General features: G+C 39.3%; 1 protein-coding gene across 3 annotated transcripts in view; it reads right to left on the reverse strand.

The window, feature by feature from the left end:
• Positions 1–12,227, reverse strand: part of UVRAG (UV radiation resistance associated) — a 302,584-nt gene that overhangs the window by 217,207 nt on the left and 73,150 nt on the right. The gene's annotated exons all lie outside the window — the stretch shown is intronic.

The raw sequence follows: 12,227 nt of genomic DNA on the forward strand, positions 1-12,227 counted from the left end.
TCCTGGAAAGAAAAATGAAGAGCTCCAATTAAAGTATAGTAATGCGACAGGTGTCTGTGCAGAAATGTCAGAACCCACTAAGACAGAGAATCAGAATTTTGAGTAACAAGCTATACCAGGGGATCTCAACTCCCAGGGCAAGCATCACCACCTGAGCTCCACCTCCTGTCAGATCAGCGACGCCATTAGATTCTCATGGGAGCTTGAACTCTACTGTAAAGTGTACATGCAAAGGATCTAGGGTGTATACTCCTTATGAAAATCTAACTAAAGCCTAATGATCTGAAGTGGAACAGTTTCACCCTGAAACCATCCCCACTCCCATCTGTGGAAAAACTTGTCTTCCACGAAACTGATTCCCGGTGCCAAAAAGGTTGGGGACTGCTGAGCTATGCTGCTGACAACCAAGTGGTGTATTCCAGCAGAATTTCTAATGATCTGCTGCTACAGAAGCTTCCTTCACTAATCTGACAAGTATTTACTGGATTATTATTATATGTCAGAAACAGTGCTAAGTAGTAGGGATCAACTGTTGAAAACATGCTGTCCCTACCCTCGCACAGTAAACAGTGTAGCAGGTAAGAAACATAAGCAAATGGTCAATCAGAATATAACAGGATAAGGGTCAGTGACGAGGGAAATATAATACAGGTGCTATGGAAGCATATAAAAGGAATATATTCACATCGGATTTAAGAGGTACATCACAGAAAAACCTTCCTATGGAAATGGGGCCTTAGCTAAAACTGATGTGAACAAATCTTAGCCTAAGAGTGTTAAGGATGGAGTGTTTAGAAATAAGGAATAGCAAGACCTCATAAGCCATTAATTACTGAGGACAAATACTGCTGACAAGATTTGAATAAAGGAAGAACACGATCAGCATTTTTGAAAGATAAATCTGGCTATAATGTCAAGAACCAGGAAAAAGGTAGATATTTAGCAGCCACCATCAGTAGTGACTGAAGCACAGAAGAAGGGACTCAGGACAACTCTGTGTTCTGACTTGAGAAAGTAGGTGGATCGTGGTACCATTCACTTTACTAAGAAACACAGAGGAAGAGTTGTGAGAGGGGAAGGGGAACTGAACTCAGCTTGAGCTATGGAGAGCATGTGTATCTCTGAAACACCCAGGCAAATTGACACATGTCTAGGTACGTGGAAATCTAGACTGGAGGTGTCTATCTGGGAGGAAAGCTTTTCCCAGCAGGACTTGTCAGTGTTCTATATTTATTCATGAAACCGTAAGTGAGCTTTGAAAGTAGTCTTCTTCTACTTAACCTAGGTAAAATAGAAATCTTGATAGGCAAGGGAAAAAAATGGCTCATCCTACTACTTGACCACGTTTTCAGATGTAATGAGTAGATTTTTTAAAAATACAGTGCTTTATTTGTGTGACTACAGCTGCCTAATGAGTCAACAGAAAGCCTGTGTTCCTAGATGGATATGTTCAATTGGACATTAATAACACTTTCAGGTGTCAGTGAAGTTTAAGCCAAATGAAACTGTGCATATATCTCTGTTAAGTATCACCAAGCCTTAGACACCCCTGGCTCTGAGATCTGATGCAGCCCAGATGCTAAGTTGTTAAGGAGGAAGGTGAAACCTCTTCTTAGACAATTAACCTGAGCTGAATGAGTACATCCCCGCAGATTTGGCCCAACGTTTGAGAAAACAGAGGATGTTTTTCCTCTCCTTTAAAACAGGGAGAAACACTGAGAAATAAGAATAACGGGCTGGGCACAGTGGCTCAAGCCTGTAATCCCAGCACTTTGGGAGGCTGAGGCGGGTGGATCACGAGGTCAAGAGATCGAGACCATCCTGGTCAACATGGTGAAACCCCGTCTCTACTAAAAATACAAAAAATTAGCTGGGCATGGTGGTGCGTGCCTGTAATCCCAGATACTCAGGAGGCTGAGGCAGGAGAATTGCCTGAACCCAGGAGGCGGAGGTTGTGGTGAGCCGAGACCGCGCCATTGCACTCCAGCCTGGGTAACAAGAGCGAAACTCCGTCTCAAAAAAAAAAAAAAAAGAATAACGTTATTTAGCAAAGGTATACAGATCCTGAAACTAAAATTAATGATTTTAAATGTAAACAGAGATGATGTTTTTGTTTATACTTCAAATATGCTCAGAAAATAATCACAATCACAGGCACACACTCCAAGTAGGAAGTCGACTAAGTACCTTCAATGCTACTCCATGACATGAGGACTGAAGTAACATTGCCGAAGTAGCCATCCCTTAAGTGAAAAGTCTACCCTAAAACAGAGATGGGAACAATGTGATCCTAGTAGGCTTCATTCACTCATGGAAAAATATTCAGTAAGCAAAGTCTATGCTAAACCCTGAGACTATACAACTGAGTAAAGCATAACCTCAGCCCTAAAGGAGCATATGCCCTAACAGGAAGAAAGGATGTATACCTAAATTACTGTAACTGTGAGAGAAGAGAGGAGAGTAGGAAGAGAAGGCAACAGTGACAGCATGTTAACTAGCATTTGTGGAGAGAGAAAAAAGGAGAGTGAGAGAAAATTTCCAGTTTTGTATAACAGTTTAAACAGAAATTGACTTATAGGATGGGGTGAGGGGGCTCAAATGCCCTCATTACAAATCTAAAAAAGAATAGTGAAAACAAGTGTTTAAAATATTAAACAAAACAAAATTTTAAGCTCTCTGAATCCCCTGGTGAGAACAAGTCGAGCTCTGTTCTGTTTACCTCTCGAGAATCTAAAACATCTATATATGAAGAACCATACTTGGCTTTGAATTTTACAGTACTAAAGTTCTCAAAAGCTCCAAAATTGTGCTAAGGAGACAAGATCCTCCAAATTCATAACAGGAAACATGGCATTTTCCCAGATTATTCTCTGGCTTCAATGAAGAGAGAGAATGGGGACCACACTGCAGCAGCAGGATTTATAAACATGAATTACGGGATAAGATGATTTTCCAAACATCTGTCAAAAGCTAACTCGATCCAAGAGAAAAGGGGAAAAAAGACTCAGAGGGAAGCCAAATATAGTGACTAATGTGTGGAACTTTTGTAGACTCCAGTGGGTTGATGGTCTCATGGGCATTGCATGCCCACTCTACAATAATAAATACCCAAATCTGTAGAATAAAGCACTTTGATACTGTTCAAAGTGTTTGCATGTGTACTCTCATTTGATTCCCACATTGCACAACTAGTTATGCTTTGTGTGCTGGTTAAAGTGAAGGGAGAGCCTTGGTACGTTGTCACGCTATATGAAGTGGGAAGAAACGTACAGAAGCCATGTAGCATAGTGGTCAAGAAAATAAGTCTTCAAATGAATCAGACCTGGGCTCCAATCATGGATCTGCTACTTACCACCTATGCAATCTTGCTTGGGTCAGTAGTTTAATGCTTTCTTCTAAGGTACTTCACTCATAAAATGAGGATAACTACCTCACAGGGCTATTATATACAGATCAAATAAAAATACGTAACCTATCTGGAATAGTGTCTCATAGCAGGCACTCAGTAAATGAAAACCGGTAATGGTAGTTTTTTAAAGCTCTGTATTCCTGAGAGGAGAAATAGGAAAAACATTAAAAAATAAAATAGGCTGAGCGTGGTGGCTCACGCCTGTAATCCCAACACTTTGGGAGGCTGAGACGGGCAAATCACGAGGTCAGGAGTTCGAGACCAGCCTGGCCAGTATGGTGAAACACCAGCTCTACTAAAAATATAAAAAATTAGATGGGCATGGCGACACGTGCCTGCAGTCCCAGCTACTCAGGAGGCTGAGGCAGGAGAATCACTTGAACCTGGGAGGCAGAGGTTGCAGTGAGCGAAGATCACGCCATTGCACTCCAGCCTGACAACAGTGTGAGACTCCATCTCAAAAAATAAAACAAAATAAAATAAAATAAAAGCTCTATACCTACCTAGTATAATACTGTTGGTATGGAATCACACCAGCTCAAATAGTTGAGAAATAAAATTTTACCCTGGCTTTAATCTGGGCTCAGATCTCTAGATGCTTTATGATAAAGCAAGCAGTTATTATTAACAGCCACTGAGGGTTGGCCCAGTCTCTGATTCTTCTACTTTGTAATGGGGTGGGGCGGGGGGCGGGGGGCGGGGGGAGGAAAACTAAACAGAATATGCATAGGAATGGGTTTTTTAAATGATTTTCCAACTTCTCCTTGATAATGTACTGAAAGACCTGGACAGAAATATACCATATCCAGCTCTCTGGTTAAAACATAGGCTTTACTTGGGACGCTTAATCCCTACTTCTGAACAATGTTCTGCTTGCGTACTATGTGGGAGGTGCTTTGGAAATAAGTTAGTATCCATTAATATGACTAACAAGAGGAAATAACCATCCATTTAATTTCTCAGTTCTACAAGTTAACTACACGGAAATCTCTTAACTTGTCTGGGTTTCAGCATCTTCATCTGAAAATGAAAACACTACTACTACTTGCCCCCCTAAGATGCTATAAGTTAAAGAAGATATCTCTAACAGTATATAATCACAGTTAGTGAAATTAAGTGATGGAAGAAACCTCACACAGAAATTAAATGATGAAAATCTTATATCCCATCACCTCTTCCCAGGTGACATGGTATAATGAAGAAAGTGTATGCTTACAAAGAGGGGGAAATGTGTTCTGATCCAGGTTAGGCACAATTCATCCTAATATCTTGGCCATTCATTTTTATTCTGTAGGTACTTACTATATACCTATTAGATGCCTGCTACTAGTATTAGAGATACAAAGTTAAGATACAGTTTGTAACTTCTAGAAAGAGAGACAGATATACAATTCAAAAAATTAGAATAAAATTCAACAGCTACTAACAGTATGTCAAAGGGGCTTCAGGAGCAAAGAGAAAGGGGCAATTTATTGTATAGAAATGACTAAGTCATGGAGTGAAAGAAAGTCACTTTGCCTCTCTGTGACTCAATTTCCTTTAAGCAAATAATAAAAATCATTATTTTCCCTACCTTCCTCTAAGGTTGTTATAAGGATGGAGTGAAATTACTTATAGGCAAATCTCTAAAGATTAAAGAGCTAGAAGGTAAGTATATAGATGTACAGAGATCTATAAATTATAGCAGCTGGACATGGTGGCTCATGCCTATAATCCCAACACTTTGGGAGGCCGGGGTGGGCAGATCACTTGAGGTCAGGAGGTTGAGACCAGCCTGGCCAACATGGTGAAACCCCATTTCTACTAAAAATACAAAAATTAGCTGGGTGTGATGGCAGATGCCTACAATCCCAGCTACTTGGGAGACTGAGGCAGGATAATCGACTAAACTCAGGAAGCAGAGGTTGCAGTGAGCCAAGATCACGCCACTGCACCGCCGCCCAGGTGACAGAGTGAGACTCTGTCTTAAAAATAATAATAAATAATAAAATAAATTATAGCTACATCTAAGTTATCATCCGTAGCACGGAGCTAACTTGCCATGTCAAGTTCAACAGATCATGAGCCCTCTGAACCTTATCTATAAAATAAGAGTATTGGGCTAGATAACTAATATTCCCTACAGTGTTATCCAGCTAATTAGGATTTTCTTACTTTTGAGATATGGAACCTAAAACTGAGATGTTACATGATTTGCTCAAGGAACACAGTACCAGAACAAACTGAAAAATACAAAATAAGGAAGTTTCATTTGTGCAGGTTTTCAACTTGTTATAACTAAATCTTCAATCTCAGCCTATGTACTTGAGACAATCAAGCTATATGGTTATTTCTGTGAAATTCGTCACCAAATTGCTATTTCAATATCCTGAGAGTTTCTTTCATTCACAAAGATTTTCTCCTTTTGACTTGGATTCTAGTCCTGCTCTAATTTTTTCCGTTAAAATGAGAAAGTATTGCCATCTACTGGACTCTAAAGATATTACTGCTATAGCTTCTAGTCAGAAAAGAAATCTTACTGGTCTAATGCTTTTGCACCTTATCAATAAATAGTACAATAGTTGCAGTAATTATACCACTATGAGTTACATAAAAATAAATACTAAAAGTTGAGATTGGAGGTAATCCAGGGTGGGACAAAAATCATCTACTTAAGATTTTTATTCTCAATTATTGCTATGATAGCCCTAAATATAGCAGGCATTCACCTGCATTCACTAACAAAATTTTATTGCACGCCTGCTACACACCAGGCACTGTGCTAGAGATATAGTGTTAATACAATGGTAAGCATTAGAGATGTAATTCCTTTTATCATAGGATTTAGTGCCTAGTGAGTAGTAGTTGCCAGGAGTGCCTATAATTAAACTCACATCAATCTGACTCCAATACCCAAATTCCTAACGATTAGGACTATGTATTCATCCAAAGTAGCTGTCAGCAGTCCCACAAAAGAAGAGTGGTCACCAAAAGGAAATTCAGGCAAAGATAATCTTACCTTTATACATTAAAGGCAAAATCCTGAATGGGAATCTGAAGATTTCCAGCTTACTGGCTCAACAGCCTTTTTTTTCTCACCCTCTCCTAATCACCATCGTAGCAGTTAAATCCATCTAGAAAACCCATGTCAAAATCTCTCCAGGCCACCCAGACTTACTCACCAACCGCCATCCAAAACATCAAGGTATAACAAAGCTCCGTTGCTTCCCAATAGTCACCAAACATTAAAACCTCTGCCTGAAATGCTCTTCAAATTACTTAAGGTTCTGCTAAAACTCGCCTGCATTATCTGCAAGACACAAACAACTGACACGAAAAACAATTTTTCAAACTAAACTCCTTTGTAAACTAGATGTCTTCTGGAATATATGCTATCTTATCTCCTCAACAAAGAAAATAAGTGTGAATCCATGTCTTGTACTTTTATCCCACAGTACCTAGTTTAATAATGGGCTTGATATTTTTTAACAGAAAAAAAAATCATGAATCACTTTTACAACTAAGATAAAAATCTGCATCATCACTTATTCAACTTCTCTTTTGTCTGCATTGCTATTAAATACTTAAGGTTGCAGTATGTGGCTGGGTGTGGTGGCTCACCGCCGTAATCCCAACATTTTGGGAGAACGAGGTAAGAGGATCGTTTGAACCCAGCAGTTCAAGACCATCCTGGGCAACACAGTGAGACTTCATCTCTATTTTTTTCTTTAAAAAAAAAAAAAGAGTGTCACATTTGTATGACAAATAAGGACCATTATGCTACATAAAATTAGCAAGAATATATCCCTAATAATGCCAGGAGAGGTTTGTGAACAAAGGATTAAAATCCACAGTGTTTATTTTAGGGAAAAAAATTTCAATATATTAAGTAATGTCCAAACACACTCCTAGAAGTGAAAATGAACTACTTATCCATTGTATTCTCAAGTTAGGAGATTTTGGTTCCTAAAAACTCAACAGAAAGGTATAACGCCTTTGGGAGAAACAGACAAAGAGAGCAAAGTTATGAACAAATAACGTGATTTCAGCTTTTAGATCCATAATGACTTGAAGACATATGAAGAGAATGTAGATAGATGAAGTATTAACATCAACATAATCATCAGCAATAATAGAAAACTGTTTCTGGTTACAGCTAATGTAAAAAACAAGAATGCCAAAGAACTGGTCAACAAAAATTTTAGGCATTATTAAAAGTTGCTTTCAAATGTGCTCTATCATTGATTTCTAAGTATAACTTTCCCTCTTCTGTATAAAACACTCATTCTTAAAATTTAATCCTGTTCTCAAAGCCTTGTTACTTTAGCATTTTAAAGCTTTAAACGAAATATTTCAAACCTATATGATATCTTTCATAATTTTTTATTTATTTTTTGTGTGATTACAAATATATTTGGACTTAATGCTACCCCCACACTACACGTTTCTTTTTACCTTTTATTTCCTTTTCTGTTTCCTACCAAGTTTACAAAGCTCTCTATACTCTTTCTATTCCCTTTTTTCCTCTGCTAATTAGAAATCTACTATCTCTGTTTTTCAGCTTTTTTTTGCGGGGGGCGGGGGCGGTAGACACAGGGGTCTCTCTTTGTTTCCCAGGCTGGTCTCAAACTCCTACCTTCAAGTGATCTTCCCACCTCAGCTTCCCAAAGTGCTGGGATTATAGTCCGAGCACAGTGGCTCAAGCCTGTAATTTCCACACTTTGGGAGGCTGAGGCGAGCGGATCACTTGGGATCCACAGTTCGAGACCAAAGTGCTGGGATTACAGGTGTGAGCCACCCGGCCCTCTGTTTTTAGCCTTTACTTTAGGTATCCTTACATTTTTAACATGCACACTTGACCATATTTTTTTCTAACAAACCCTAAAGTTGGTATCTTTATCCTCCTTCCAAACAAATCAGTGACCTCAATGATTCTTAACCTTTTGAACACCCACTGTCACCCTATTATTGTTGTCTAGGGCAATGCTTTTCTCTCTGTGTGGGGAAGCACCAGCTGGTAGGGTTTTCTTTTTCTTTATTCCATTGTGAACTGATACTTTTGTAAAATACAATGAAAAGTCTCAATAATGTCAAATTGCTCTAGAAGTTCGGAAAATTTTACTCTCACTTTTTCCACTCTGCTCACCACAGACTAGTGACAGACAGTTCCTGGACTAGCACTGGTCCAGACTGCATTTTGAATAAGAACGGCCTACTTTGTTTCACCTTAAAATACATATGCTTATCAGATATTTATTTCTGTTTGTTAGCTTACAGTCAGAAATTAAATTCACTAATGTTTTAACCATTTGTATATCCTGTGTTTTAACCATTTGTATACAAGGGGTACACAAATGGTTAAATTAGTGAATTAATCTCTGACTGTACATACTATATCCTCCCTTTGGTATCATTTTCTATTTGCATCATTCAGCATGGGTAAAGGGTCTGTGGGTAGTAAACTCTAAGTCTCTATGAATTTAAAACTATCCTTGCCAGGTGCAGTGGTTCACACCTATAATCCCTGATACTCAGAAGCTAGGGTGGGACTAGGCAACACAGCAAGACCCTCTGCGAATCAATCAATAAAATGCTCTCTCTCTCTCTCTCTCTCTCTCACTCTTGCTTTATTTTTTCTGTCACATAGGCTAGAGTGCAATGCTGCGATCATAGCTCACTATAGCCTCGAATTTCTAGCTCTAATAATCCTCCTACCTCAGCCTCCCAAGGAGCTTGGACTACAGGCATGTACCATGCCTGGCTAATTTTTTTTAAAATTTTTTGAAGAGATAGGATTTCCTTATGTTGCCCAGGCTGGTCTCAAGTTACCCTCACTCTTGACTAAAAGTTTACTAAATACTGAATTAATACATTAATAATTAATAGCATACTGAAGACATATTTCTTCTGGCATCTACAATTGCTGATGAAAAGTCTGTTATCCGCCTAAATTGTAAGTAATATTTCCTTTCTTGCTGGCAGCTTTTCAAATTTCCCCTCTTAGGATTATTATTAAACTTCTGCAGTTTCTCTAAGCTGTCTTTTCTCAGCCCCGTTTGTAATAGGGAGAGCCCCACTCAGCTTCTCATGCTCATCTAGTGCTCATTTTGCCCCAAGGGGCCCATCTTTCTGCCTACTTCTGGGCAGGGAAGTCAGAAGGCCCGAGTCTTCTGCTTCTTCCTACTTCTCTGTGTTTCTATTCCATTTCTGTTCCAGAGATGTTTATTGCCTTGTTTCTTGTTTGTTTCAGGAAGGAATATTTCTTTTACATTTTACAAATATATTTGTAGGAAGGTCTCAAACAACTGTGAGGTCAGCAACTGTGAGGATCTGGCTATAAGGTTCTTGGGGATTAAATACAGTAACAGATATGAAGTTCATACAGTGTTTAATATACAGTAATGCTCAATAGATTTTAGCTACTAATATTATTATTATATGTGCCAGACATTGTCCTAAAAGGTGAGTTATACCAGTTGCAGGAGGAACTTCATGACACAACAGTATGAGAACAGCTAACCCTGTCAATGAGATATTACGAACCACACACAGCAGTAGCAGTCCCACGATTCTTTCATTAAATCACAAACACTTTTACTAAGCAAACTGCATACCCCAAGAACTGTGGCAGATGCTGGGAATTCAATATTACTTATTGAAATTGGTCCTTTAAAAGCTAACAGACTAGAAAGGAAGACAGGCCTTGTTTGCAAAGTGATATATCTTATGTCAAAGGCATACACAGCATGTTGCTGTAGGAACTTAGAAGAGGAGAGCTTTAAAATAAAGAAAGAAAAATGTCTATCAGAGTTTGAACTGAATCTTGAAGAATTCATTTGAATAAATTCCATTTTGTTAAACCCAATGGGCAATTTTTGGTCCTCCTATTTGATCACTCTCTCCTCTTAAAAAACAAGCCAAAAGGCAGGGCACGGTGGCTTATACCTGTACTCCCAGCACTTTGGGAGGCCAAGGCAGGCAGATCACCTGAGGTCAGGAGTTCGAGACCAGCCTGACCAACACGGAAAAACATCTCTACTAAAAATACAAAATAAGCTAGGCATGGTGGTGCATGCCTGTAATCCCAGCTGCTCGGGAGGCTGAGACAGGAGAATCGCTTGAACCCGGAAGGCGAAGGTTGCGGTGAGTCAAGATGGCACCACTGCACAGCCTGGGCAACAACAGCGAGACTTTGTCTCAAAAAAAAAAAAAGCAAAAAGAGAAATAACAACAATAACAACAAAAGCCTTTCTTTCTTTGGACTCTGAGATTCTACACAAAACTGCCCTCTTTTCCTTGGACCACTTCTTCTCAGTCATCTTTTCTGATGCCCCCTTGGCTATGCGGCCTTTAGAAGCTAGAGGTCTTCAAGGCATGAGCCCCCTTTCTTCCTACAGTACTGCCTATTCCTAGTCTATTTTATCCTCACTCATGACTTCAATGACTGTTTGTCATTGGCCCCAGATTTATATTTCTAACCCAGTTCTCTCCTCTAAACTTCAGACTCATATATCCAAATGCCTACTTCCATCTACACATGGATGTCTCAAAGGCATCTCAAACTCCATAGGATCAAATTGCAACTCACAATCTGCCCCCACCAAACCTGGTCTTCCAGTATCTCTTAGTCTTCTCAGTGCCTGGCACCTTTATCCATCCAGTTACTTCATCTAAGCCAGAAACCCAAAAGTCATCCATGACACCTCCTTTTTCTTATACCTTAAATTCAAACCATCAGCAAGGCCTAACGATTTTACCTACTAAAACTTTCTTAAATCTATCTTCTCTCTATTTTACTGTCATCCTGCTTCAAAGTATCACATCTCTTATCTCATATACTGTAAGATCCTCCTTACTGACCTCCCACAGATACTCCTGCCTCTTCTATAATCAGTCTCTACTGCAGCCAGAATCAAATTATTGAAATGCAAATCTGATTAGATCACTGCCCTGCTAAAAATCCTTTGACACAGCCCCTTGTTCTTAGGGTAAAATCCTTTAAAAGTCCTGTGTGCTGTGGTCCCTGCCTAGCTCCCCAGCCTCATCAGGTATCACTCCCCCTTCATCACTCTGACCTTCCTTTAGTCCCTAAAACTCACCATGTTCCCTTCCACTTCACGGTCTTCCAACCTGTTAACCTCCTCTGCCTGAAATGTTTTCTCTATTCAGCCCCTATCTTCTTTACACAGCTCACTTCTGTTCATCATCTGGAGTGTAGCTTTAAAAGTCAAGTCCCCAAGAAGACGTTTCTTGAGCCCTTAGAATAGGTTAGGTCCTCATGACATGTTTATATAGCATTCACCACCATTTGTGTTTACATGTTTATCTGCTAGACTACTGTATCCATGTTTGCCTCTTCCATACACCCCACAACAGCAGAAAAACATCCATCTGCTCACCACTGTGTTCTCAGCACTTGGAGTACAGTACAGTGACTGACATACAACAGGCGCTCAATAAAGTGTTGTTGAATGAATGAAGTACTCTAAGCAATAGCATTTCAGATAACCAAGAGCTATGAAGCAACATGATCACTAAGAGCAAATAATGCACAGGGCTAATAGGTAGAACACCATACTAGCATAAAAAAAGCATAGGTTTTAGAGGCAGGCAACCTGACATCTCAGTTTAGATACTTTCTAGATGTATGAACCTATGAAGGCCATCACTGACAACCTTTTTCATTATCTATAAAACGGAAAGGACAAAACACACTGCATTGGTTTGTGGCTAGTATTAAGTGGGAAAAGGACACGAATCACCTGGCACAGTAACACTGATAGTAGGTACTTAGTAAATATGAATTCGCTTCCCTTTCCTTTCTCTAATAACCTTTAGA

The sequence above is a fragment of the Saimiri boliviensis genome, chromosome 6, assembly GCF_048565385.1.
Source record: "Saimiri boliviensis isolate mSaiBol1 chromosome 6, mSaiBol1.pri, whole genome shotgun sequence".
NCBI lineage: Eukaryota > Metazoa > Chordata > Mammalia > Primates > Cebidae > Saimiri > Saimiri boliviensis.